Below are 24,917 nucleotides of genomic sequence, written 5' to 3'. Positions count from 1 at the left end.
CTTCAAAAGAGAAGTCTTCACACCCTTCAGTTTCAGCGTCGGGCTCGGCGCTGAGAAAAGAACCACCGGTGGGTCATTTATCTGCAAAACTACCGTCGACGGCGGGCTCGCCGTCGAAGAGAAGACCAGGTACGTCGATGACGTCGAAGAATCCAGTTCCGTCGTCGAAAACTCCTCCGCCGTCGTCAACCAGGCGGCGAACGGCGTCGAGGGAGGTCACTCCTCCGCCGTCATCAACCGGGCGACGTTCGGCGTCGAGGAATGTGACTCTGCCACCGTCAACCAGGCGACGGTCGGTGTTGAGATCCATGACCCCTCCGCCGTCGTCAACTCGGCGTCGAGGGAGGTCGTTCCTCCGCCGTCGTCATCCAGGCGACGACCGGCGTCGAGAAGTGTGACCCCTCCGCCGTCGTCTAAGAAACGACGTTCGGCGTCGAGGACCAAGACCCCTCCGCCGTCGACAACAAAACATCGTTCGGTGTCGAGGAGGCATTCTCCGTCGTCGACGCGTGGCGTCGAGGGTGACCAATACCCCTCCGCCGTCGTCGCACAGACATTCGACGTTGGGAGAGAGGACTCCGTCGACGGCTGGTCATCGCCGTCCGGCATCGAGAGAGGCTCCGTCGACGGCTGGTCATCGCCGTTCGGCGTCGAGAGAGGCTCCGCCGACGGCGGCTCATCGCCGTTCGGCGTCGAGAGATCGTAGATCCTCGCATCGATCGCCGTCGAAGCATTCGACGTCAAGATTGATGGCTCCGCCGACTCCCCAGAGGCATTCGGCGTCGAGAGAAAGACATCCAACACCGAAACGCTCGACGTCGAGGCATTCAGAAAGAGCTCAATCGTCGCCGAGGAACTCTGTAATCATGGTGACGGAGTCAGCTTCTCGCCATTCCACGTCACAATCTTCTGGCTCTTCGACAACATCCTCAAGATCCAGAAGTCCTGTCCACAGATCGCCTGTACGGCAGCCAGATCCTTCGGCTGCGGAGGTCAGACTGTCACCTAGATGGTACAAGTCTTTGGATCATTGGCGAGAGTCAGGGGCTGCCAGACGTATGCAAGAGTATGTCAGTCCTCAGCACAGATCTCCTCTCCAGAGGCTGGTGGAGGAAGTGGACAGACTCCGTCCCCCCAGCCGCCAAGCAAGCAGATCGCCTGTGAGACGGCCAACCAGATCCCACTCTCCCAGAAGGGATGATACGGTTACATCTCGTTCTCCCAGAAGAGAAGATCCGGTCATATCTTGTTCACCCAGAAGAAAAGATCCCGTCAGATCTCGCTCTCCTAGAAGGGAAGAACACCCAAGGAGATCACGGGAGAGGAGGCAGGGTGCGCACCGTAGACGTCGAAGAACTCAGTCTACTTCATCTACCTCTTCTACCAGGTCTTCCAAGAGGGATTACTCTCCTACGATAACGGATAGTCCTGTTTCTAGATCCTCTCCAGTGGATGACATAGGCACTTACCTAGATGTCCTACACAGAGGAGCTCAGAAACTGAACATTGAGATGTCTGTCCCCCAGGTGGCTACCACAGTAATTTTTGAAACTTTCCACAAAAAATCTGTCTCTCGCCCGCTGCTGCCTTTGGTCCCGGGGATAATAGATCCGGTCAAGGACGTGTTCCTTACTCCAGCAACCATCAGAGCGGTGCCGGCCCGCATACAGAAGAAGTACAAACCAGCTTCATCTGACCCAGTTTTTGTACAATCTGACCCTCTAGCGGACTCTGTGATAGTGGCAGCTGCAAGGAAGACGCATGCAGTTTCTGCTTCCTCTTTAGCACCACCAGATAAGGACAGCAAGTCACAAGAATCGTGGGGTCGCAAGGTGTGCAATTCAGCTGCCTCCACACTGAAAGTGAAGTGTGGCTCACTGGTTAGAGGAGGCAGACCTGGAATCAGAGGTCAGCCCGGGACCAGGGTTCAATTCCCGGCAGGGTCTTGAGTCCTAAAAATGTCCATGGACTCGACAATTCTCGCTCCGGTGCCTACTCGATTCACGGGCTCACACTCTGCGACTCTGGGCAATAGCTTGCTTAATCTCCACAACGGCCCCTCGCGGCGGGATGCCTGGCTTTCAGCTTGCGGATACCCTACCGGGGTTATCTCACAGGGGAATACCAGGACGGGTTCCCTAAGCAAGCGCTTAGAAACCGCTCTGTGATTTGCGCTATATAAATTCCTGTACATTTACATTTACATTTACATGAAAGTCTCGAGTGCGGCCGCACTGTTGAGCAGATACGAGAGAGCCTTATGGGACTCAATGGGAAGGTTTAAGTCAAAGCTTCCAAAAGAAGACCAGAAGGACTTCGAAGAAACTATGACAGAAGGATGTCTGGTGGCGAACCAGTTGATAAGCACTGCAGCGGACGGTGCAGTTCTCGCGGCTCACTCCTACTCACATGGGTTTTGTGCCAGGAGGTCAGCTTGGTTGCGTCTCACAGGTTTGAAGCCGGATGCTCAACACCGCATCCTAAATCTTCCTTTTTCAGGGTCCTCTCTCTTCGGAGAACATGCTGACGAACAGATGACTCGTATGAAGACAGAGCTGGATACAGTAAAGGCGGTGGGTCTGGAAAAGAAAAAAAGAGTTTAAACGCCGTTTCAAGACCAGCAAGAGAAGAGGGACTCAACAGAGGGTTCAAACCCCTCAGTGGTCCCAAAATGAGAACCAGGGGAAATCCCAGTTTCGAGGAAAATCCAACAGAGGTAGAGGAGGTCACCAGCAGTCCTCTACCACAACGAGAGGAGGAAAGGCCTGAGCAGTGGCTTCCTCTGGCGCTGTTGCCTACTCCAGTGGGAGGAAGTGCTTCACAACACCTGGCAGAGTGGGTCAGCATCACAAAAGATCGATGGGTGCTGAATATACTGCGCAATGGATACATGCTACGTTTTCGTGCGCTTCAAAGGAGTATTCCTCCAAAGAGATCTTGCCCTCACCAGCTAAGCTTGCTCAGGAGAGAGGTGAAAATCCTGCTACAAAAAAGAGCTATAGAGGAAGTTCCCCCCTCTCAAAGGGAAAAGGGAGTTTACTCCAGATACTTTCTTGTCCCTAAAAGAGATCAGGAGGACAAATTCAGGCCCATACTCTATCTTAGTCTCCTAAACAAAGTCATCGTAAAAGAAAAGTTCTGCATGTTAGCTCGTCACCAAATATGCCCACATCTTCAAACCGGAGATTGGATGTGTTCGGTGGATCTGCAAGAGGCATACTTTCACATTCCAATTGCACTGCGGCATCGCAAGTACTTGATGTTTGTCGTAGGAAACAAACACTACCAGTACAAGGTGCTACCTTTCGGACACAAGTCCGCACCACGAGTCTTCACCAAATGCATGGCAGGGGTGGCGGCTTTTCTTCACAAGAAGGGACTCTTCATCTATCCGTACCTGGACGACTGGCTCCTGAAGGGTCCATCTCCGGTACGGGTAGCACACGATCTGCAACTTTGCCTGCACCAGTTGCACAGGCTCGGTCTCCATGTAAACCTGGAGAAGTCAGTCCAGCGGCCGACACAGTCCATCCACTACCTAGGATCCGTTCTGGACACAAAATTGGGAAAAGCGTTTCCTTCGAAGGAGAGACTTTTTTCCATGAGACAGAAATGTGGGATTCTTCTAGAGTCTCGGTTTCCAACAGCCCGACAAGTAGCATCCCTGCTGGGTTCCATGGCGCCCTGCATTTTTCTCATCCCAAACGCCAGGCTGAGAATGCGGCCTCTGCAACAGGCTCTCGAAGACCAGTGGGACCAAGCGACAGGGCGTTGGGAAGATCGTATCACTCTTTCTCAAGCAACGAAGGATGCCATCAAATGGTGGACTCGGATGAGGAATGTGCTGGTGGGAGTACCTTTTCACCAACCTCTTCCTTCCCAGTCTATATTGACGGATGCCTCTCTGCAAGGCTGGGTAGCGCACATGGGTCAGATTCAGGGTCATTGGTCTGCGCAGGAGCAGACATACCACATCAACTTGCTGGAGTTCAGAGCGGTGTTTCTAGCTCTCAAAGCTTTCTTTCCAGCAATCGAGTCCAACTTAGTCCTAGTTCAGACGGACAATACGACCACCATGTTCTATCTGAACAAACAAGGAGGCACGCGATCTCGCCCACTCTCCCGAGAGGCTCAAAGCATCTGGCACTATCTTCTCTCTCGAGGCCTCACAGTAGTGGTGGTGCACCTTCCAGGCGAATTGAACGTCAAAGCAGACGCACTCAGCAGGCACTTCGAAGATCAGCCAGACTGGGTACTAAACGACGTAGTAGTAGAAGAGCTTTTTCGTTGCTGGGGTCGTCCGGACATAGACTTGTTTGCAGACGACGAAAACGCCAAATGCCACGCCTTTGCGTCCAGGTTCCACCGGCCAGGGACGCAGGGGAATGCTCTCCTGATGGATTGGTCGGGAACATTCGCTTACGCGTTTCCTCCCCTGGCTCTGATTCCGAAGGTAGTGTCCAAGCTCCTCAGGTCGGACATGGAGATGATCTTGATAGCTCCGGATTGGCCACGGCAGTGGTGGTACCCGGACCTTCTGCATCTGTCTGTGTGTCCACACAGACGAATTCCTTGCAGGCCGGACCTGTTGAGCAAGATGAACGGGAGGATTCTTCATCCCAACTTCCCATCACTGAACCTAACAGCATGGCACCTGAGGTCCTGCAATATGGACATCTGAACTTACCTCCTGAATGCATGCACATTTTAAAGGAGGCTAAGAGGCCTTCCACGAGAGCGTCCTATGCGTTCAAGTGGAAAAGGTTTTTTATATAGTGTAGAGATTATCACCTGGATCCTACTAAAGGGCAGGAGGAGGTAATTCTGCCATACCTCCTTTCCTTGGCAACTTCTGGATTGAAATATGCTTCCATTAGAGTGCATCTGTCAGCTATAGTAGCGTACAGGAAATCGCCTACTCAGATTTCTTTCTTTCAGGTTCCGGTGGTTAAGGACTTCCTCCAGGGGTTGAAAAAAGTCTATCCCCCTGTGCGAAAACCTTCTCCTCCTTGGGAATTGAACCTGGGTCTATCCAGGTTAATATCACCTCCTTTCGAACCTATCCACAAGGCCTCTTTGCAACATCTATCTTGGAAAGCAGCCTTTTTAGTAGCAATCACATCAGCGCGCAGAGTAAGCGAGATACAAGCGCTCTGTGCGAAGGAACTATATACTGTTTTCCATCACAATAGGGTGGTCCTGAGGGCTCACCCATCCTTCTTGCCCAAGGTAGTTTCTGATCTTCATATAAATCAGTCCATCTCCCTCCATTCTTTTTTTCCAAATCCAGCGACCCCAGCAGAGTGGTCATTGCACTCCTTGGATTTAAAGAGAGTGCTCAAGTTCTATTTGGAAAAAACCAAGGGAATCAGGAAGTCGGATCAGCTGTTCGTGAGCTATGGTTCAATGAGAACGGGCTTTCCAGCGGCCAAGAGATCCATCTCTAGATGGATTGTCTCCTGCATTAAATTGGCCTACCAGCTTGCAGGCAAGCCTTTATTGGTGTCACCCAAAGCGCATTTTACCAGAGGGAAGGCGGTCACAGTGGCTTTCTTGCACGACACACCAATGTCAGAAATATGCAAGGCTGCAACTTGGAAATCAGTTCATACCTTTACGAGGCATTACTGTCTAGAATCTGATTCCAGGGCCGATACTCAAGTAGGTTAAGCATCTTTGAGGAATCTATTTCGGTAGCCTGCGGCCTGTACGAGCTTAGTTGTTACTAGGCTTAGTATGGTAATTACTGTATTATTACTCCTTTGCCCGCAGGGAGATGAGGTGACGCTCGCTATTCTATTCTAATGCTTATGACTATTGATGAGGATCCCCTGGAAGAGAAGGATTAGTTACTTACCTGTAATCCTAGTTCTCTTCCAGGGGTATCCTCATCAAAGTCATAAGCAACCCTCCCGCCTCCCCGGGCAAAGGACATTCTTTAATAAGGAGATATTGTTAACCTATTTGTTGTTGGATTTTTTTTCAGTCTCCGAAAAAAACAACTTACCTAACTGTCACCCCAGAGGCATGATGGGATACTGGGGGTCATGGGTGCCTTAAATGCACAGTGTCAGTTTATTGCTATGCAGCTACAGGTTAGCTTTTCAGTATTTTTAGACTGTGTGTAGCAATGCAGCCTGGGAGCTTTCTATGCTTTCAGTGAGTTATAAGAATTTCTACTGCTATCTGAGCATTAAAACAGTTTCTAAACAATCTTTGGTGTTGTTTCTCATGTTTCTAATGCATATTATTCATGTATGGTGGAAATTCTTCACAGCATATTTCAGCTCTGATGTTATTTGGCGGCTATTGCATGTTTTTATATATATATGTTTATATATATATATATATATATATATATATATATATATATGAGTATATATATTTGGGGCACATACAATATAGTGTTTCCGGGGTCCCGCGCATGGGCGGGAATATTCTAATGCTTATGACTTTGATGAGGATACCCCTGGAAGAGAACTAGGATTACAGGTAAATTACTAATCCATCCTGCATAACAGCAATGGTTGACAATCCAAACTTTCCTCTGGGGTCTAAAAGTGAAGTATTCTGTCAGCGGAACTGAGGAATACTCCTCCATGTTGTAGTCACTTGTATGAAAGGTTAAACCCCAACAGCTTTAAACCTTAGCAAGAGATTGTATACAGTACAGTAAATGGTAAATTACAGCTTACACAATTGTCCTACTGCCTTAGGAGACACAAGTTAAGAAGAGAGGTGTAAGAAAATTAACAAGAATTTTACATTTTACATTTAGCGGTGTTCTATTTAGTGCTGTTGTTTGATAGCGTGGTGCAGTTCAAAAGGGTTTACATCTCAGGAAAACATTTTTGGAACAAAAGTCACCCTAACAGAAAGAGTTGGTGTTCTTCACAGTGATCTACCACTGCTTATTTAGTCTTTTTTTTGTGGTGATTACACTGATTTACTTAATGACCGTCCAGTGAGGACACCGCTGCTAGAACCTTGTGAACATGCTGGCCACTATGGCATCAGCTTTGGGAATGGGCATCTTGAGCTAATATTGACTTTCCTTTAAAAACATGAACCATTAAATTTCCTCATCTAAGATGGACGCTGTGTCATCCCATAGACTCCCTGACCATTGTAGTTGCAAGTGACTTTCACTAATGACAGACAGTTATTGTTGACTAATCATTCATTCATTCATTGGATCTTTATTTCGGCCAGTCAAAGCCATAAAAGATATTCACAACAATAGAAATACAAATTACAAAGTACAAAAGCTGTAGGTTATTCTTAGAATATTCTAGCAAGAAAGTGTAACACAGTTAAAAAATATAAAACCAAGTGAGTATAGCAATTGCAGTACACACATAAAAATCAATTATACCACATATATATACAATTTAATCGCTTTTCAATAATAACCTGCACTAATGTCACATTGCTTCCAAGTGCTTTGATACAGCATAGACAGTCAAAGTAGATAGATCAGTTTTAAAAATCCTATAGGCTTGCATGCACTGGTTTAGCCCCAGGTTTTTACAGAGCGGTATGAGCCAGTGCCCTATGAGTTTCTTATACACTGGGCAAAAAAACAATAGGTGCAAGTCATTCTCAAGTTCTGATGTGCAACCAGGACAATATTTTGGGGAGTGCAGGCACCATATGCTAGTTAGAGCTCTGATTGGGAGGGTGCCGTACCTCCATTGTAGATACAACTTCCTGGTTGAAATAGGAAAAATGTCATTTAAAATATATTCAAAAGAGTAAAAATCTTTCACTTTAAGGAAAGACTCAGTTAAGGTGCCTGTTTGTGAATAGCGCATGGAGGTTGAAAGTTTGTTATCATAGTATACATTTGCCAAATGCTTTCATGACACTGCTTTACAAGCAGACTCTGGATCAGACCACATTGACGGTAAGCCTAGGGTCCCACATGTTTGTTTTATATACTTTAACCATGGGATTCTCCCCACCTTGGGTAGGCTTAGGATTTCTAGTAATTCCTGCCTGTAGTTTAGGAGCTCGGGTGTGGTCCAAAGCCTTCGCCAAAATGTTATTGGCTTTAGACCCAACTCCTCATCTATAGCCCTAATACCCAGATCTAGTCTCACGGGTAGCAGAGGTGTACTAGAGGGCAGAGTCAGCAGCTGTCTCAGAAATGTGTTTTCTGCAGAGAGGATCTCTGGTCTGCACGAATGGCCCCAGAGTTCGCCGCCATACGTTACTGCCCCCCTTGCCTGCAGTTTATATATCTCTAGGGGTGGGCCGATGGGTTTAATGGTTGATTTGTTTGCAAGCTTAAGGATTCCCCCTGCCAACTGGGCCAGTTTAATTTGGGCTTTCACTTGATGAGGACCCCAGGTCATCGACTCGTTTATAGTTACCCCCAGATATTCGAAGGTGCGAACCCTCTCCAATCTGCTGGTACCAACAAAGGGATTTGGGCGTGTGGTGGTTGGAGGGTTAAAAATCATGTACTTGGTCTTAAGGGCATTAATCTTTAGGCTCCGATCTGTGCAAAATGCCTCTAAACCCTCTAGCACGTGTTGAATCCCCATTGGGGATCTGGACAGCAGCAGGGTGTCATCCGCGAACATGATCGCGGGCACCCTGCTGCCTGCAAGTTTGGGTGCGTCATTATCCAGAACCCCATTCAGGTGGGCGATTACCCCGTTGACAAAGAGGCAGAACAGGGTCGGCGCTAGGAGACAACCCTGTCTTACCCCTCTGCCAACGGGGAATCTTGATGACAACAATCCATTCTTTCCACACCTGACCCATGAATAGTTCTCCTCGTGGAGCCTCATTATTATGTTTAGGAGAGGGGATGGTATGCCCATCTCCAGAAGTACAGACCAAAGTTTCCCCCATGGGACAAGATCGAACGCCGCACGGAGGTCAACAAAGACTGTATACAGGGTCCCGCCCTCCACCCAGATGGTTTTCCAATGTATCATGGTAAGGCGAAAAATTTGGTCCAGCGTTGAAGTATTTTATCTAAACCCAGCCTGTTAGGGACTCAGGACTGAGTTTTCGTCGATCCAATCCTGGAGGCGATCTAGGATCAACCTCGCAAAAAATTTGTAGGGCACGTCGATAAGGCTGTCTTAGGGCACGTCGACAACCCTGTCTTACCCCTCTGCCAACGGGGAATCTTGATGACAACAATACATTCTTTCCACACCTGACCCATGAATAGTTCTCCTCATGATGGGCCTGTAGTTGACTGGGAGCAAGGGAGAGCCCTTCTTGAAGATAGGGACAATCTCTGCTCCCAGCCAAGTACAGGGTATCTCCATGCCTCCAAGGACTGCATTGAAGATTACTGTTAGATATGGTGCCCATATCTTTGGTTCATGCTTGAAAAGGTCCCCCGGGAGTTTATCTAACCCCGGGGCTTTTCCAGCTGACAGTTTCGAAATTGCAACATTAATCTCTCCATTGGTAAAATCCGCCCACTCCGAATACATATCAGTGTGCGGCAGGCTCCGCCCTGGGTCATCTGCAGGTTCACCTGTATCCGCTGCATAAAGCGCACGGAAGTGGTATTCCCATACGTTGGCAGCTATGTTAGCTTCAACTGCCGCTACCGTCTCACCCGACCCTGTGTTAACAGTGGCCCAAAATTTTTGGGGATTTCTGGTTTCCAGGGCCAGTGATAAGTTCGTCCATTTATCCTGATCCCATTCAACTTTAGCCTAATATATTAGTCGCTTATAGTTGGATCTCAGGGCTAGGATTTCAGATTTATTGGCATTATTTTTCAAGGATACGACCAGCTCTGCCCTAGCCTTTCTGCAAGCAGCATTGTACCAGGAGGGACTTTTACCTAAGGCCCGCCCGATCTTTACCTGGGGATTCAATACCTCCGCCAGACTACCAGTCAGATCCCGATGTGAGTTCCCTAGTTGTTTGTAGAGGTCAGTGGAATAAAGTTGCATATTTATAGCGCTGACCTCCTCTAGTGCTGGGACAACCCGAGCGTATAGCTTTGCCAGAGCCTCTGGGCGTGCTTCTAGTTTTTCCCACCTGACTCTACGTCTGTTATTGGTTAGGGTCAGCCCTGAGGCAAGGCCTCCATTCCCAGTATGAGGTTCTTTATTAATGCAGGGGAGAGTCGATTCCAGACTAAGTGCATTATGGTCACTCTCAGATCTTTGAATGACCTTAAAATCAACAACCTTAGGCCATAAGTGGATTTCCACCAGTATGTAGTCTAGCCGTGACTCATGACTAAGTTGGTTGTATGTGCATTGTGCAGAAATGTCTGCTTGCACACGGCCAATATAGGCCCTAATTGAGTGGGTAAGGGTTAGAGCCATGATTTGGACAGCTAGGGGTGACCATGCCCTGACGGGAGGGGCCGCAGTCGGTGGAATTGCCCAATAATTATCCTCTTCCGTATACCCACCATCTGTAAGACCAGGTAGCGGTTCGAATTGACAATTTAGATCACCCCCTATTACAATCGAGATACCTGATGGAATGGTATCTAAGAATAAAGATAGTTCCTTGATTGTTCTTGACTCGGAGGTTATGTTTACAGGTCTGGAGTACACATTGACTAGTGCTAACTTGAAGTCATTGGGCCACTCCAGAATCACACATTGCACATCTTCGGACCTTGTGTTCATGGATTTAGCCATGCAGCCCAGATGAGCGTCCACCCATATTGTTAGACCCCCTGAAGGATGTCCCCTGCCTGCCCATCGGGCTGGAATACTAAAAGACGCAAAACCAATGCGCGTTTGGGCCTCTCTGGCCCAGGTTTCCTGGAAGAGGGATATGTCGCTATTATCAATGAACGATCCCCAATCTGGGCACGTCGTTTTATTGGGCAGGCCGGCCAAATTCCAGGACAGTATCGACAGGGTGCCGTTTTTTAATGTGCTTTCCCCCGTATGTAGGTCGGTGCCTATGTGAACGTTCAAGCTAACTGGGGTAGGTGGAGCAGTTTCTGGTTCGTCTGATGTGATAGACTGATTGATATTTGATAAAGATGCCCCGGTCTGTGGCCTTGACTGACTATCCACTAATTGGCTACTTCCCTGTATCATAGGTGGTTGTTTTCCTGGGGGACTTCCTGCGATCATAACCTGGGTAGTATTTGATTCTGGGGTTGGCCCCTCGACGCCTACCGCCCCCTCATTCAGCTGCCATCAGTCAACCGCATCCAGACAACTGAACTGGTTGTTGCTCAAGTATAGGGTAGGCGATTGAGTGTTATAGGATGTGCCCCTGTTCGCCCTCCTCACCCCCCCCCCTTGCCTCCACCCTCGTCCAACCATCCTCATCCTTATGTTGGCACGAGATGGGGCAGGCGGATAGAAGAATGATAGTGGAACAGGCTTGATGGATGTCTCAAGATCCTGGTATGGCCAAGCACATATGTGGGAGACTGTCTTCGGGTCCCTGAAGTTTATCAGGACACAGTCTCCGCCAAGATTTTTTAGAGTGCTGCCCACCCAGGGAACTCTTCTAACCATCAAGATCTCACTGCGGAATCGACCGGGTAATGGTCTGTTTTTGTTAAGCCAATCGGCTGCCTTGTTCTTAAGTGATTGAAAAGATTCCTATCCTGTAGCGTCTAGCTCGGGGACTTCTGTTAGGACTACCACATAGGGCACAGCTTTCCAAACTGTGTGGCGCGACACATTACTGTGTCGCGCCCCATGCGTAGGTGTGTCGCGCTATCAGATTTATGAGGGCAGATTTATGAGGAGAATGAGCGATATTTGCACTGCAGACAGCCTCCCACATTCCTAGTCACCAACAGACACCTCTCTGCCCCCTCCCCGCTGCATTCGTAAAGCGATTCATTTGACAGATAAGGGAAGCATTGCTCACCTCCCGAGAAGAGATTGCACAGACCTAATCGCAACTCAAGCCCATTGGCTGTGCTGGTGAGCCGGAGTGGAATGTGTGTCTGCCAGCCAAGGCGCCGCTTCAGCAGCCCTGATCTGAGCCCCAGCTGAGCCATTCAGCCGGGCTCATTGGAATAATTGCCGGGTGCTCACACCACGCTGTGCTTGACAGAGCAGGGTCCGGCCAGGCCCTGTGGTGTCATCACAGTCACACTATCCTTCGCATTTGTGCCAACAAGTGTCAGATGACAGAGGTTTTCCGAGGGAGTAGTCAAAAAAAGGGCATGATACGAGTCACAACGTATAATCTGATGAGGCAGTGAAAGTTGTATTGATAGTGTAAATGTTATGGATGGATGAGTGAACAAGGGTGTATGGATGGGTGGATGAATGAATAGATGGATGGATGAGTGAAAGCATGGATGGCTGGGTGAAAGGGGGTGGATGATTGAATAAAAGGGCGGATGGTGGGTGGATAAGTGTAACATTGGATGGATGGATGAAAGGGAGGGAGGGTGGATGAAAGGGTGGATGATGGATGAGTGAAAGTGTGGATGGAATGAAAGGGTGGATGGAATAAAGGAGTGAAAGGGTTGATGGATAGATGAGCAAAAGAGTGGATAAAGAGATGGATGAGTGAAAGGATGAATGGATAGGTTTGGAGATGGATGGATGGTTTGGATATGAAGGATAGACAGACGGAATGGTGAAAACTGAATGATGGATGAAAGACTGAGCAGACGACACAATGTAAAGGTTAAATGGCGGCCATCAGCAGGTAAATGGTAGGATGAAAGAATGAATGGGTAGATCTATGGAAGAGACAAGCTATCTTCTGGGTAGGGTCATGATGATTTCCTTAATTTACATTGTGCCATAAGAGCTGTGGGTCGAAGTGGGGGTATTTTCAGTGGTTGAGTGTGTGGATGGATGAGTGAGCAAGGGTGGATGTATAGATGGATGGATGAGTGAAAGCATGGATTGCTGGGTGAAAGAGGGTGGATGATTGGATAAAAGGGCGGATGATGGGTGGATACATGAAAGAATGGATGGATGAATAAAAGGGAGGGAGGGAGGATGAATGAAAGGGATGGAGGATGAATGAGTGAAAGGAGGGATTGAGTGAAAGGGTGATGTAATGAAAGGGTGAATGGAATAAAGGAGTGAAAGGGTTGATGAACAGATGAGCGAAAGGATTGATGAATGAGCAAAAGGGTGGATAAAGAGATGGATGAGTGAAAGGATGAATGAATAGGTTTTGAGTTGGATGGATAGGTCTGTATATGAAAGGTGGACAGACGGAATGGTGAAAAACGGAATGATGGATGAAAGACAGAATAGATGACAGAATGTAAAGATTAAATGGTGGACATCAGCAGGTAAATGGTAGGATGAGAGGATGAATGGATAGATCTGTGGAAGAGACAAGAGATTTCTTCTAAGGAGGGTCATGATGATTTGCTTCATTTGCTTGGTGCCATAAGAGTTTTGGCGCGACGTGGGGGTATTTTCAGTTTCTTCCTACTCATGTGCTGAAAAATAAATGGTTTTGTGCTAAACAACAGCAATCTATCTTGATTGAATGCCATTGAAACAAGCATTGACAAACTCAGTAGGCTCGACCTTGGCAAGCGCCTTGGGTGGTTCGGGCTCGCTCGCTCGCGTTACAGTGTCCCGAAATTTTATTTTTCAGAATGGCGTGTCACCAACATGAAAAGTTTGGAAAGCTGTGACATAGGGGCTCGCCTCAAGGGGTAAATCTAATACCAGTTTCTTGTTCTGTGTACGGCCCTCGTGTGCATCTATCTTTGCGTTAGGAATGGCTTTGCTAGCTGTTGTTAAGTTGTTAGCGGGTGGTTGAGGCAATGGGTTTTTGGTGTGGCCTACACTGCCCTGTGTGGTTGGAAGGAGGTGGGCTGGGAATATTGGTAACAGGTTTCTCCCCTTGGTCAGCCACTGGCTTTAACCCCCTCTGGATAGCCTTATTAGTTTTCCTACAGTTTGGTTTCCCTACAATGGCATTTTCTATATTAATCAACCTCACTTCTAGGCTTGCAAGTCTGGCTGCTAATGGTTTTAGCGCAGATTTTAAGACTTCGGCCAAGTTAATCAGCCGTAGGTCATTCCCCATTGAAGCTCCGATGCTTGCACTTGGGACCACTGGGTTCATCAATAGTGAGTCGTTCCCCAGTGGTTCTCCAGTACTGGCACTCGGGGCTACTAGGTTAGGTGTGGGTACACTAACTGCCACGGAAGGGGATGTCTATGACAGCTATGGGATCCTCCACCGGTATCATCTGTCCTATTGTGTCTGATGCAGTGGCGCGTTTAGCATGTTTAGACTTTCTTCCGCATGCAGTTTGGGCCCCCCTTTTTCTTTTTGGGACAGCCCCCTCCCGGTTCCCCCTTAGCTGTTGAGTGGTGGGTCTTTCACTACTATCCTCTAGTGGAGTATCAATCGTGGTGGGTAGGACATTCGACTCGGGTATTGGTGGAAGAACAGAGTCACCCGATAAGGGTGCGTAGTCCCCAGGGCCCACCCTCTCCATGTTTATAGGACCACCACCATTTTCAAACAATTCGATAACATTCATTACACGATCCCTCTCTGGGGTATTTGCATTCGCTATATTGCCCAGTGATGATCTTTTGGCAGTAGCAATTTCCTGTGACAGCCGCCGCTCAATGATAGTTATTTCATGAGTTAGGCGAGAGCTGGCTCTAGTTAGGAAATTGTCCAGTGTACCTGATACTCAACGACCCGGTGTCGTTCGTTTAGTCCTTGTCTCCCGTTCCAACATTTCCCACGCCGTCAGTAAAATTGGCTGTGTTCGTTTTACGAGGGCTCCTGGTTGCGAGGCGCTGTGGAAATGTAGACGAAGAAGAAGAACCAAGGGGTTTGGCCCGGGCCGGTCTTGCCCGGTCTAGAACGGGCCAGCCCTTGGCCCGGGCTTCGCCCGGCGCGCTTATAGCGTCCCGCGAGCGCGGAAATGGGCGTGCTTAAATGGGAGGAGGTGGGGGCGGGAAGAGGACCAGCTGCGGCAGATCACAAGCCGCTTAGCACGCTGGTCCTCGCAAGCGCCAAGGTGTCCAAATTCCAGCCCAAAAATCGGCAAGATGTCAGGTAAATGCAGAGCAGTCCCAGGCTTCTGCACTCTCTCCTTAAACCACAGCTTTTCACTCCGAGCGGCACCCGTGGAGCGGGAGACCGCAAGTCACTTTCTACTGCGGGGAGGTGGGGCGGGAAGAGGACCAGCTGCGGCAGATCACAAGCCGCTTAGCACGCTGGTCCTCGCAGACCCGCAAGCACCAAAGTGTCCAAATTCCAGCCCAAAAATCGGCAAGATGTCAGGTAAATGCGGAGCTGTCCCAGGCTTCTGCACTCTCTCCTTACACCACAGCTTTTCACTCCGAGCGGCACTAATCACCAATGCACAATGTATAACTGCCCTATACTCCAAGTTGGCTGGTACAAAATGTAATAGCCACTTCAAACAAGCAGTGGCTGTAGGGGGGGTGACCACACACTTCACTGAATGAAGGGGCTACACTGTTAGTTGCTTGTAGATGCTATTTGAAAGCAAAGGTGTTTACTGTAGGCCTGGGCAGCAAATTCCGTTCCGCTCGCGGAATTTGGGTAATTTTGCGTTCCGCAGAGAACGCGAAATTGCCCAAAAATCTGCTTTCCGCGACTTCGCAAAATTCTTTGCTTGTTCGCGTTCTGAATGCGTGTTCGCGAGATATTTCCCCCCTAGCACTCAAACAGCAATTGCGAACAGTAAAAAAGCATTGCGAACAAGCAATTCTGCGTGTTCGCAGAATTTCTGCGTGTTCGCTGAGATTTTTTACCGTTTCGCTGAGATTAGCCAAATTCTGCCCACCTCTAGTTTACTGTTATTTATTGTTGAGCCATTATGTGGGGGTTTTTTTGTAAGGCCGTAATAAAAATGTAATTGAAATATTGAAATGTCAAGTGCTGGACTGAGACCCAGTTTTTTTTCCACCACCTTGTTTTTGGTTGTCCCAATACCAAGTATAGGCATTTTATGTGTTTTGTATGGTTAAATTAATAAAGTCCTTTGAAATAAGATGAGAAGCTTGGTATAGAGTCTGAGGGCGTAGGGGCTCTCCTCCCCAAGCCATTTTTAGGTCGAGCTCTCGACCTATTGTGGCCAAGTTGCTCCTCAAGGGGCGTAGAGCGGTGCACGCGCGGCGATTCAGGAACGTGAATGCGCACGTACAGGCATACACACATCTCTTGCTCCACTTTCACACTCACGAAGCACACACACACACACACGCACGGACGGACACACACACACACACAGTGCAGACACACACGTGCCAAGCCCCACTTGCCAAGCCCCACTTACCTCATCAGTGGCTTCAGCCGCCACTCCTGACGCCACCGGTCCTCTGGCCATCCACTCCATGGGCGCAGGCTTCTCCCAAAGACGGAAGTCCCGCCCCACGACAGCCGTGAGCGTGCACATCCCGAAACCGGAAGTTCGGGAGTGTGCACGCTCACAGCTTACTGTACGAGAAGCCACTGGGTTATTTTTGGCATATTTAATTTTAAAGGATAGCCTAGATTAGCATGGGCAATCATTCGTGTAGTAAGTGGCTAAGTGGCGCCTTGCGGTGCAAACAGCTCCAGCTACAACTTCAGCGTGCTCAAGTAATTGTTTTGTTAAAAGTGGATGCAAGGTAAGTTCCAGACACTTGCCTATCCGTGTCAAGCGGTTTAAATCGGTAAGAACAGCGCAAAGACCCCATGGATCCCACACACAGGCAGATCTTCTGAAGTAGTAATAGCTGTGAGCGTGCACATCCCGAAACCGGAAGTTCGGGAGTGTGCACGCTCACGGCTTGTTGTTGTTCTGTTTTAGCGCACATATTCCCTTTCATGGCAGCCTTAAAACATTCCTGATTAATTAAAACTTACTGCGTGCTCTCCCTGAGAAGGAAATTCTTTTAAAAACTTTCTTCGGCTGTGGTTGACAAGAAGGTGACGTTCATTTTTTTTTTTTAAGCAAATAGCCCTGCGTTTCTTTAATCTGCCGGTATTGGTTGACATTGTGATCTTTGGTGAAGTCCTGGCAGCTAGCATTTTCATATGTCTGTAGCACAGTGTGAAAAAGAAGAATGTTGACAAATATTGTCAAAATAATGATTCAATACACATTTAATTTTGCTACTGTCTGTGAACATGCATTGAAATATATTTCTGTTGTAAACTCGACTCGCAACTGGGAGTGTGTGTTAAATGAAGGAGCACACCGTACACTTTGGGACTGAACTGTTTTCTTGTCTTGATGGGGCTACAGCAGTTGCCTGCAGTGAGCAACAATTAAGTCAATGCTTTGTTAGCTGAGAATTGGAGTTAAAACTCAGCCTTACCGTTCGACACAGAGATTTTAGGATGCATTCTGGTCAAATGTGTCCGTTTCATGTTTCAACGCTGCCTCTACAGGCTAGCATCACCTATTCCTTACACTGATTATTTAACTAGAAAGACAATGAGGTCATCGTTGACAGTAACAAATCCCTTTAGTATCTTTTAATGTACCTGCTTTTGTTTAATAAAATCTCATTCCACTGGTGTGCCGTCTCATTAGTGCATAGCACACTACAGATTCCCCGTATTCCCATTTAAACAGAGACCTGCTTCCACAAAGAGGACGAGGAAGGTAATGTTAAAATGACATGGGGTGGTTGCGAATCCAAGTACTTTAACTGTCGTCATGCCAGATGATGTGGCTATAAATATAACAATATTCTCTGCGCAGCGCTATGTTTTTAGGTCTCGTCTATTATATTCCGCAAGGAATAAATAGACGAGAGTATTGTGGGCAAACCAAGCTCTGAAACCATCACAGACTTTGGACAGTTCGTGTGGAGCACTCGTGCGGAAAGCGCGTCCACATCAAAGCCATCAGCCTCCCTCCCACAGGCATCTGTTGGTTCCCCAGCGTTGGCGCAGTGCGTGCTCGGCCTCACTTCTCCTCCCCCCTAATTACATCCCTTACATCCCTAATTTCACTTTCACGGACGCGAGGCCTTGAGCTTCACTTCAAAGGCATCCTCCCTTTGTGGTCTGTCCGACCACTTTACTGTGTCCTTCGTTGTCTCTCTTTCTCTCTGACTCTACTGATATCCCTCACCCAATCTGTGCCCCCTCATTTCAGCGTCTCCTTCGCCCTCCCCCCACTCACCCTCTCTTCCCACCCTCACCCTATCTCTAATTTTACTTTTAACTTCTCTCTGACCCCTCGTCTCCTCTTCCCGTGCCCCTCGTGCATGTCTGCCTCGCCGCCCCTCTCCAGGCGCTCATGTCTCCCTCGACTCCTTCTTTCTACCATCCTCCCTCTTTCCCGTCATCTTTTCTCACATGCATCTCTCCTATCACCCCCTCCCCCTCATCTTCCCAGATGTGTCCCCCCCTCCTATGTCTCTTTCTGTTGTCCTCTGTCTCACTCAGCCCTTCTCTCATCCTTCCTGTTTTGCGCGCCCTCCATTTCGTTATGCCCCTCTTTCCCTTATGCCACCTCTCATCTCTGTTATGCCTGCACGTGAGAATACTGAAAGCATCAACACGCGCCCTCGGCCTCTTTCCAGCTCGGATTCATGCACAGCGGGGATGGGTGCAATGCCAGCGTCTCCGGTACTGGCAAACGCTGCAGGCAGCATTCCAGTCCATCGTTTTTCGCCCACTATGTCACTCGACAGACACCAGCACGTGCACAGCAGCTTTGGAGCTGCCCCGTCCAGCCCCAGCGGGCAGGCCAGGGCTTCTCTGGATGGGAGACAAGCCACTGCTGACCGTTCCAGCCCATGTCTGCCCGGCCAGGGGGTGGAGCCCTAGTTCTGTGGCAAGAGGGCAGGTGCCTAATTGGTTTCCGGTGCTGAGAGATAAGCAAAATGGCAGTTTATGAATACAGTATGCATTGAAAATTACTAATACCTGCCTCCCCAGACTATATTTTAGCTATGGGGATTTGGAATAAAGAGCACTTGCTACCCAACATATGCACTCATGTCAAATAGAACCTCTGGTAAAAAGTACACCATCATGAAGTTACCTATTGTATTTTTTGGTCGGGAGGGGGAACATGCCTTTATGCATTGGGGTGTAGAGGAATGACTTGGCAAACTGGATGACTAGCTTATTGCAAGAGACTGAGTGGTTCAAGGTTTACATCACTCTACCGCCCTCACTCTACCACCCTCACGCTACCGCCCTCACTCTACCACTCTACAGCCCTCACTCTACCACCCGCACTCTACCACTCTACCGCCTTCACTCTACCGCCCTCACGCACTCATTCTACCACTCTACCGCCCTCACTCTACCACTCTACCGCCCTCACTCTACTGCCCTCACTCTACTGCCCTCACTCTACCGCCCTCACTCTACCGCCCTCACTCTACCGCCCTCACTCTACCGCCCTCACTCTACCACTCTACTGCCCTCACTCTACCACTCTACCGCCCTCTCTACCACTCTACCGCCCTCACTCTACCGCCCTCACTCTACCACTCTACCGCACTCTCTACCACACTCACTCTAACACTCTACCGCCCTCATTCCCTCACTCTACAACTCTACCGTCCTCATGCCCTCACTCTACCGCCCTCACTCTACAACTCTACCGTCCTCACGCCCTCACTCTACCTCCCTGACTCTACCACTCTACCACCCTCACTCTACCACTGTACCGCCCTCACGCCCTCACTCTTATCCATCGCCCTCACTCTTATCCATCGCCCTCACTCTTATCCATCGCCCTCACTCTTATCCATCGCCCTCACTCTTATCCATCGCCCTCACTCTTATCCATCGCCCTCACTCTTATCCATCGCCCTCACTCTTATCCATCGCCCTCACTCTTATCCATCGCCCTCACTCTTATCCATCGCCCTCACTCTTATCCATCGCCCTCACTCTTATCCATCGCCCTCACTCTTATCCATCGCCCTCACTCTATCTATCGCCCTTACTCTAGCTCTCTTCCACCCCACCTCCTTCTTTATATCCATGTTCTCTTCACCTGTGTTGATCTGCTGCTCTCTTCCACCCCGCCTCCTTCTTTAACGCTGTTCTTTTCTCCTGTGCTGATCTCCTGTTCCCTTCCACCACCTGCTTCTCTAATTCCCTGTTCTCTTCTCCCATGCTGATCTGCTGTTCGCATCCTCCCGCCTCCTTCTCCAACTCCCTGTTCTCTTCTCCTGTGCTGATATGCTGCTCTATTCCACACCGCATCCTTCTTTAACTCTGTTCTTTTCTCCTGTGCTGATCTGCTGCTCTCTTCCACCCGCCTCCTTCTTTAACTCCCTGTTCTCTTCTCCTGTGCTGATCTGCTGCTCTCTTCCACCGCACCTCCTTCTTTACATCCCTGTTCTCTTCTCTTCTCCTGTGCTGATCTGCTGCTCTCTTCCACCCCACCTCCTTCTTTACATCCCTGTTCTCTTCTCTTCTCCTGTGCTGATCTGCTACTCTCTTCCACCCGCCTCCTACTTTAACTCCCTGTTCTGTTCCCCCGTGCTGATCTGCTGCTCTCTTCCACCCGCCTCCTTCTTTAACTCTGTTCTTTTCTCCTGTGCTGATCTGCTGCTCTCTTCCACCCGCCTCCTTCTTTACCTCCCTGTTCTCTTCTCCTGTGCTGATCTGCTGCTCTCTTCCACCCCACCTCCTTCTTTAACTCCCTGTTCTCTTCTCCGGTGCTGACCTGCTGTTCTCTTTCACCCCACCTCCTTCTCTAACTCCCTGTTCTCTTCTCCTGCACTGATTTGCTGTTCTTTTCCACCGCATCCTTCTATAACTACCGGTTCTCTTCTGTGCTGATCTGCTGCTCTCATCCACCCACCTCCTTCTTTAACTCCCTGTTCTCTTCTCCTGTGCTTATCTGCTGCTCTCTTTCACCCCACCTCCTTCTTTACATCCCTGTTCTCTTCTCTTCTCCTGTGCTGATCTGCTGCTCTCTTCCACCACACCTCCTTCTTTACATCCCTGTTCTCTTCTCTTCTCCTGTGCTGATCTGTTACTCTCTTCCACCCGCCTCCTACTTTAACTCCCTGTTCTGTTCCCCCGTGCAGATCTGCTGCTCTCTTCCACCCGCCTCCTTCTTTAACTCTGTTCTTTTCTCCTGTGCTGATCTGCTGCTCTCTTCCACCCGCCTCCTTCTTTACCTCCCTGTTCTCTTCTCCTGTGCTGATCTGCTGCTCTCTTCCACCTCACCTCCTTCTTTAACTCCCTGTTCTCTTCTCCGGTGCTGACCTGCTGTTCTCTTTCACCCCACCTCCTTCTCTAACTCCCTGTTCTCTTCTCCTGCACTGATTTGCTGTTCTTTTCCACCGCATCCTTCTATAACTACCGGTTCTCTTCTGTGCTGATCTGCTGCTCTCATCCACCCACCTCCTTCTTTAACTCCCTGTTCTCTTCTCCTGTGCTTATCTGCTGCTCTCTTCCACCCCACCTCCTTCTTTACATCCCTGTTCTCTTCTCTTCTCCTGTGCTGATCTGCTGCTCTCTTCCACCCCACCTCCTTCTTTACATCCCTGTTCTCTTCTCTTCTCCTGTGCTGATCTGTTACTCTCTTCCACCCGCCTCCTACTTTAACTCCCTGTTCTGTTCCCCCGTGCTGATCTGCTGCTCTCTTCCTCCCGCCTCCTTCTTTAACTCTGTTCTTTCTCCTGTGCTGATCTGCTGCTCTCTTCCACCCGCCTCCTTCTTTACCTCCCTGTTCTCTTCTCCTGTGCTGATCTGCTTCTCTCTTCCACCCCACCTCCTTCTTTAACTCCCTGTTCTCTTCTCCGGTGCTGACCTGCTGTTCTCTTTCACCCCACCTCCTTATCTAACTCCCTGTTCTCTTCTCATGCACTGATTTGCTGTTCTTTTCCACCGCCTCCTTCTATAACTACCGGTTCTCTTCTGTGCTGATCTGCTGTTCTCTTCCAACCCACCTCCTTCTCTACCTCCCTGTTCTCTTCTCCTGTGCTGTTCTGCGGTTCTCTTTCACCCCACCTCCTTATCTAACTCCCTGTTCTATTCTCTTCTCCTGTGCTGAACTGCTGCTCTCTTCCTCCCCACCTCCTTCTTTAACTCCCTGTTCTCTTCTGCTTTGCTGATCTGTTCCTCTCTTCTACCCATCTCCTTCTCTAAATCCCTGTTCTCTTCTCTCAAGCTGATATGCTGCTCTCTTCCACCGTGCCTCCTTCTCTAACCCCCTGTTCTCTTTTCCTGTGCTTATCTGCTACTCTCTTCCACCCCACCTCCTTCTTTAACTCTGTTCTTTTCTCCTGTGCTGATCTGCTGCTCTCTTCCACCCCACCTCCTTCTTTAACTCCCTGTTTTCTTCTCATGTGCTGATCTGCTGCTCCCTTCCACCCGCCTCCTTCTTTAACTCCCTGTTCTCTTTTGCTGTGCTGATCTGCTGCTCTCTTCCACCCACCTCCTTCTTTACATCCCTGTTCTCTTCTCTACTCCTGTGCTGATCTGCTACTCTCTTCCACCCGCCTCCTACTTTAACTCCCTGTTCTGTTCCCCCGTGCTGATCTGCTGCTCTCTTCCACCCGCCTCCTTCTTTAACTCTGTTCTTTTCTCCTGTGCTGATCTGCTGCTCTCTTCCACCCGCCTCCTTTACCTCCCTGTTCTCTTCTCCTGTGCTGATCTGCTGCTCTCTTCCACCCCACCTCCTTCTTTAACTCCCTGTTCTCTTCTCCTGCACTGATTTGCTGTTCTTTTCCACCGCCTCCTTCTATAACTACCGGTTCTCTTCTGTGCTGATCTACTGCTCTCATCCACCCACCTCCTTCTTTAACTCCCTGTTCTCTTCTCCTGTGCTGATCTGCGGTTCTCTTTCACCCAACCTCCTTATCTAACTCCCTGTTCTATTCTCTTCTCCTGTGCTGAACTGCTGCTCTCTTCCTCCCCACCTCCTTCTTTAACTCCCTGTTCTCTTCTGCTTTGCTGATCTGTTCCTCTCTTCTACCCATCTCCTTCTCTAACTCCCTGTTCTCTTCTCTCATGCTGATATGCTGCTCTCTTCCACCGTGCCTCCTTCTCTAACCCCCTGTTCTCTTTTACTGTGCTGATCTGCTACTCTCTTCCACCCCACCTCCTTCTTTAACTCTGTTTAATTCTCCTGTGCTGATCTGCTGCTCTCTTCCACCCCACCTCCTTCTTTAACTCCCTGTTTTCTTCTCCTGTGCTGATCTGCTGCTCTCTTCCACCCGCCTCCTTCTTTAACTCCCTGTTCTCTTTTGCTGTGCTGATCTGCTGCTCTCTTCCACCCACCTCCTTCTCTAATTCCCTGTTCTCTTCTATTCTCCCGTACTGATCTGCTGTTCTCTTCCACCGCCTCCCTCTCTAGCTCCCTGTTCTCTTCTCCTGTGCCGATCTGCTGTTCTCTTCCACCCGCCTCCTTCTTTAACTCCCTGTTCTCTTTTGCTGTGATGATCTGCTGCTCTCTTCCACCCACCTCCTTCTCTAATTCCCTGTTCTCTTCTATTCTCCCATACTGATCTGCTGCTCTCTTACATCGCCTCCCTCTCTAGCTCCCTGTTCTCTTCTCTTCTCCTGTGCCGATGTGCTGTTCTCTTCCACCCGCCTCCTTCTTTAACTCTCTGTTCTCTTCTGCTGTGCTGATCTGCTGCTCTCTTCCACATACATCCTTCTGTAACCGCACACACACATACATACAACTACGCACACACAAACACACATCACCCCACACATCACCCCACACATCACCCCACGCACAACCCCACGCACAACCCCACGCACAACCCCACGCACAACCCCACGCACAACCCCACGCTCAACCACACTCTATCGCCCTCACTCTATCTAGCTAACGCCCTCACTCTATCTAGCTAACGCCCTCACTCTATCTAGCTAACGCCCTCACTCTATCTAGCTAACGCCCTCACGCTATCTAGCTAACGCCCTCACGCTATCTAGCTAACGCCCTCACGCTATCTAGCTAACGCCCTCACGCTATCTAGCTAACGCCCTCACGCTATCTAGCTAACGCCCTCACGCTATCTAGCTAACGCCCTCACGCTATCTAGCTAACGCCCTCACGCTATCTAGCTAACGCCCTCACGCTATCTAGCTAACGCCCTCACGCTATCTAGCTAACGCCCTCACGCTATCTAGCTAACGCCCTCACGCTATCTAGCTAACGCCCTCACGCTATCTAGCTAACGCCCTCACGCTATCTAGCTAACGCCCTCACGCTATCTAGCTATCGCCCTCACGCTATCTATCTATCTATCTTTCGCCCTCACTCTATCTATCTTTCGCCCTCACGCTATCTATCTTTCGCCCTCACGCTATCTATCTATCTTTCGCCCTCACTCTATCTATCTATCTTTCGCCCTCACTCTATCTATCTATCTTTCGCCCTCACTCTATCTATCTATCGCCCTCCCTCTATCTATCTTTCGCCCTCACTCTATCTATCTATCTATCTATCGCCCTCACTCTATCTATCTATCGCCCTCCCTCTAGCTATCTATCGCCCTCCCTCTAGCTATCTATCGCCCTCACTCTATCTATCGTCCTCCCTCTCGCTATCTTTCGCCCTCACTCTATCTATCTTTCGCCCATCTATCGCCCTCACTCTATCTATCTATCGCAGCACCACAGCATCACTCAGGGGTACCACAGCATCACTCAGGGGCACCACAACATCACTATGCGCTACCACAGCATCACTGAACGCCACAGCATCACTCGTCGCCACCACAACATCACTCAGCGCCACCACAGTATCAATCTGTGCAACCATTCAACAATAACTCGTTCAAATATTTTCTCTCAATGTTTCAAGCTTTATTACAAATGTCACAAAAAGATGTTAATATTTCACTTCTGTTCTTGGATTTTCATCACAATAAAATGCACTGAACATAATCTTCACAAAAGTTATTTACAAAAGTTTAAGCTATTGCCATTATAAATTACAATAACTTTTATTTAAGTATTAATTATTTAAAAAAATTAAAAGCCATTGTTATTTGTAATATCAATACATCTAAGTCACGTAAATACAAAAC

At 48.9% G+C, this 24,917-nt stretch overlaps 1 protein-coding gene across 1 annotated transcript in view; it reads left to right on the top strand.

Annotated features, from left to right (window-relative positions):
- The window catches only part of SLC9D1 (solute carrier family 9 member D1), a 498,092-nt gene that overhangs the window by 253,358 nt on the left and 219,817 nt on the right, over positions 1 to 24,917 (top strand). The gene's annotated exons all lie outside the window — the stretch shown is intronic.

Source organism: Lissotriton vulgaris, chromosome 8 (assembly GCF_964263255.1).
Source record: "Lissotriton vulgaris chromosome 8, aLisVul1.2, whole genome shotgun sequence".
In the NCBI taxonomy this organism is placed as follows: domain Eukaryota; kingdom Metazoa; phylum Chordata; class Amphibia; order Caudata; family Salamandridae; genus Lissotriton; species Lissotriton vulgaris.
This window is presented reverse-complemented; position numbering and strand designations above follow the sequence as displayed.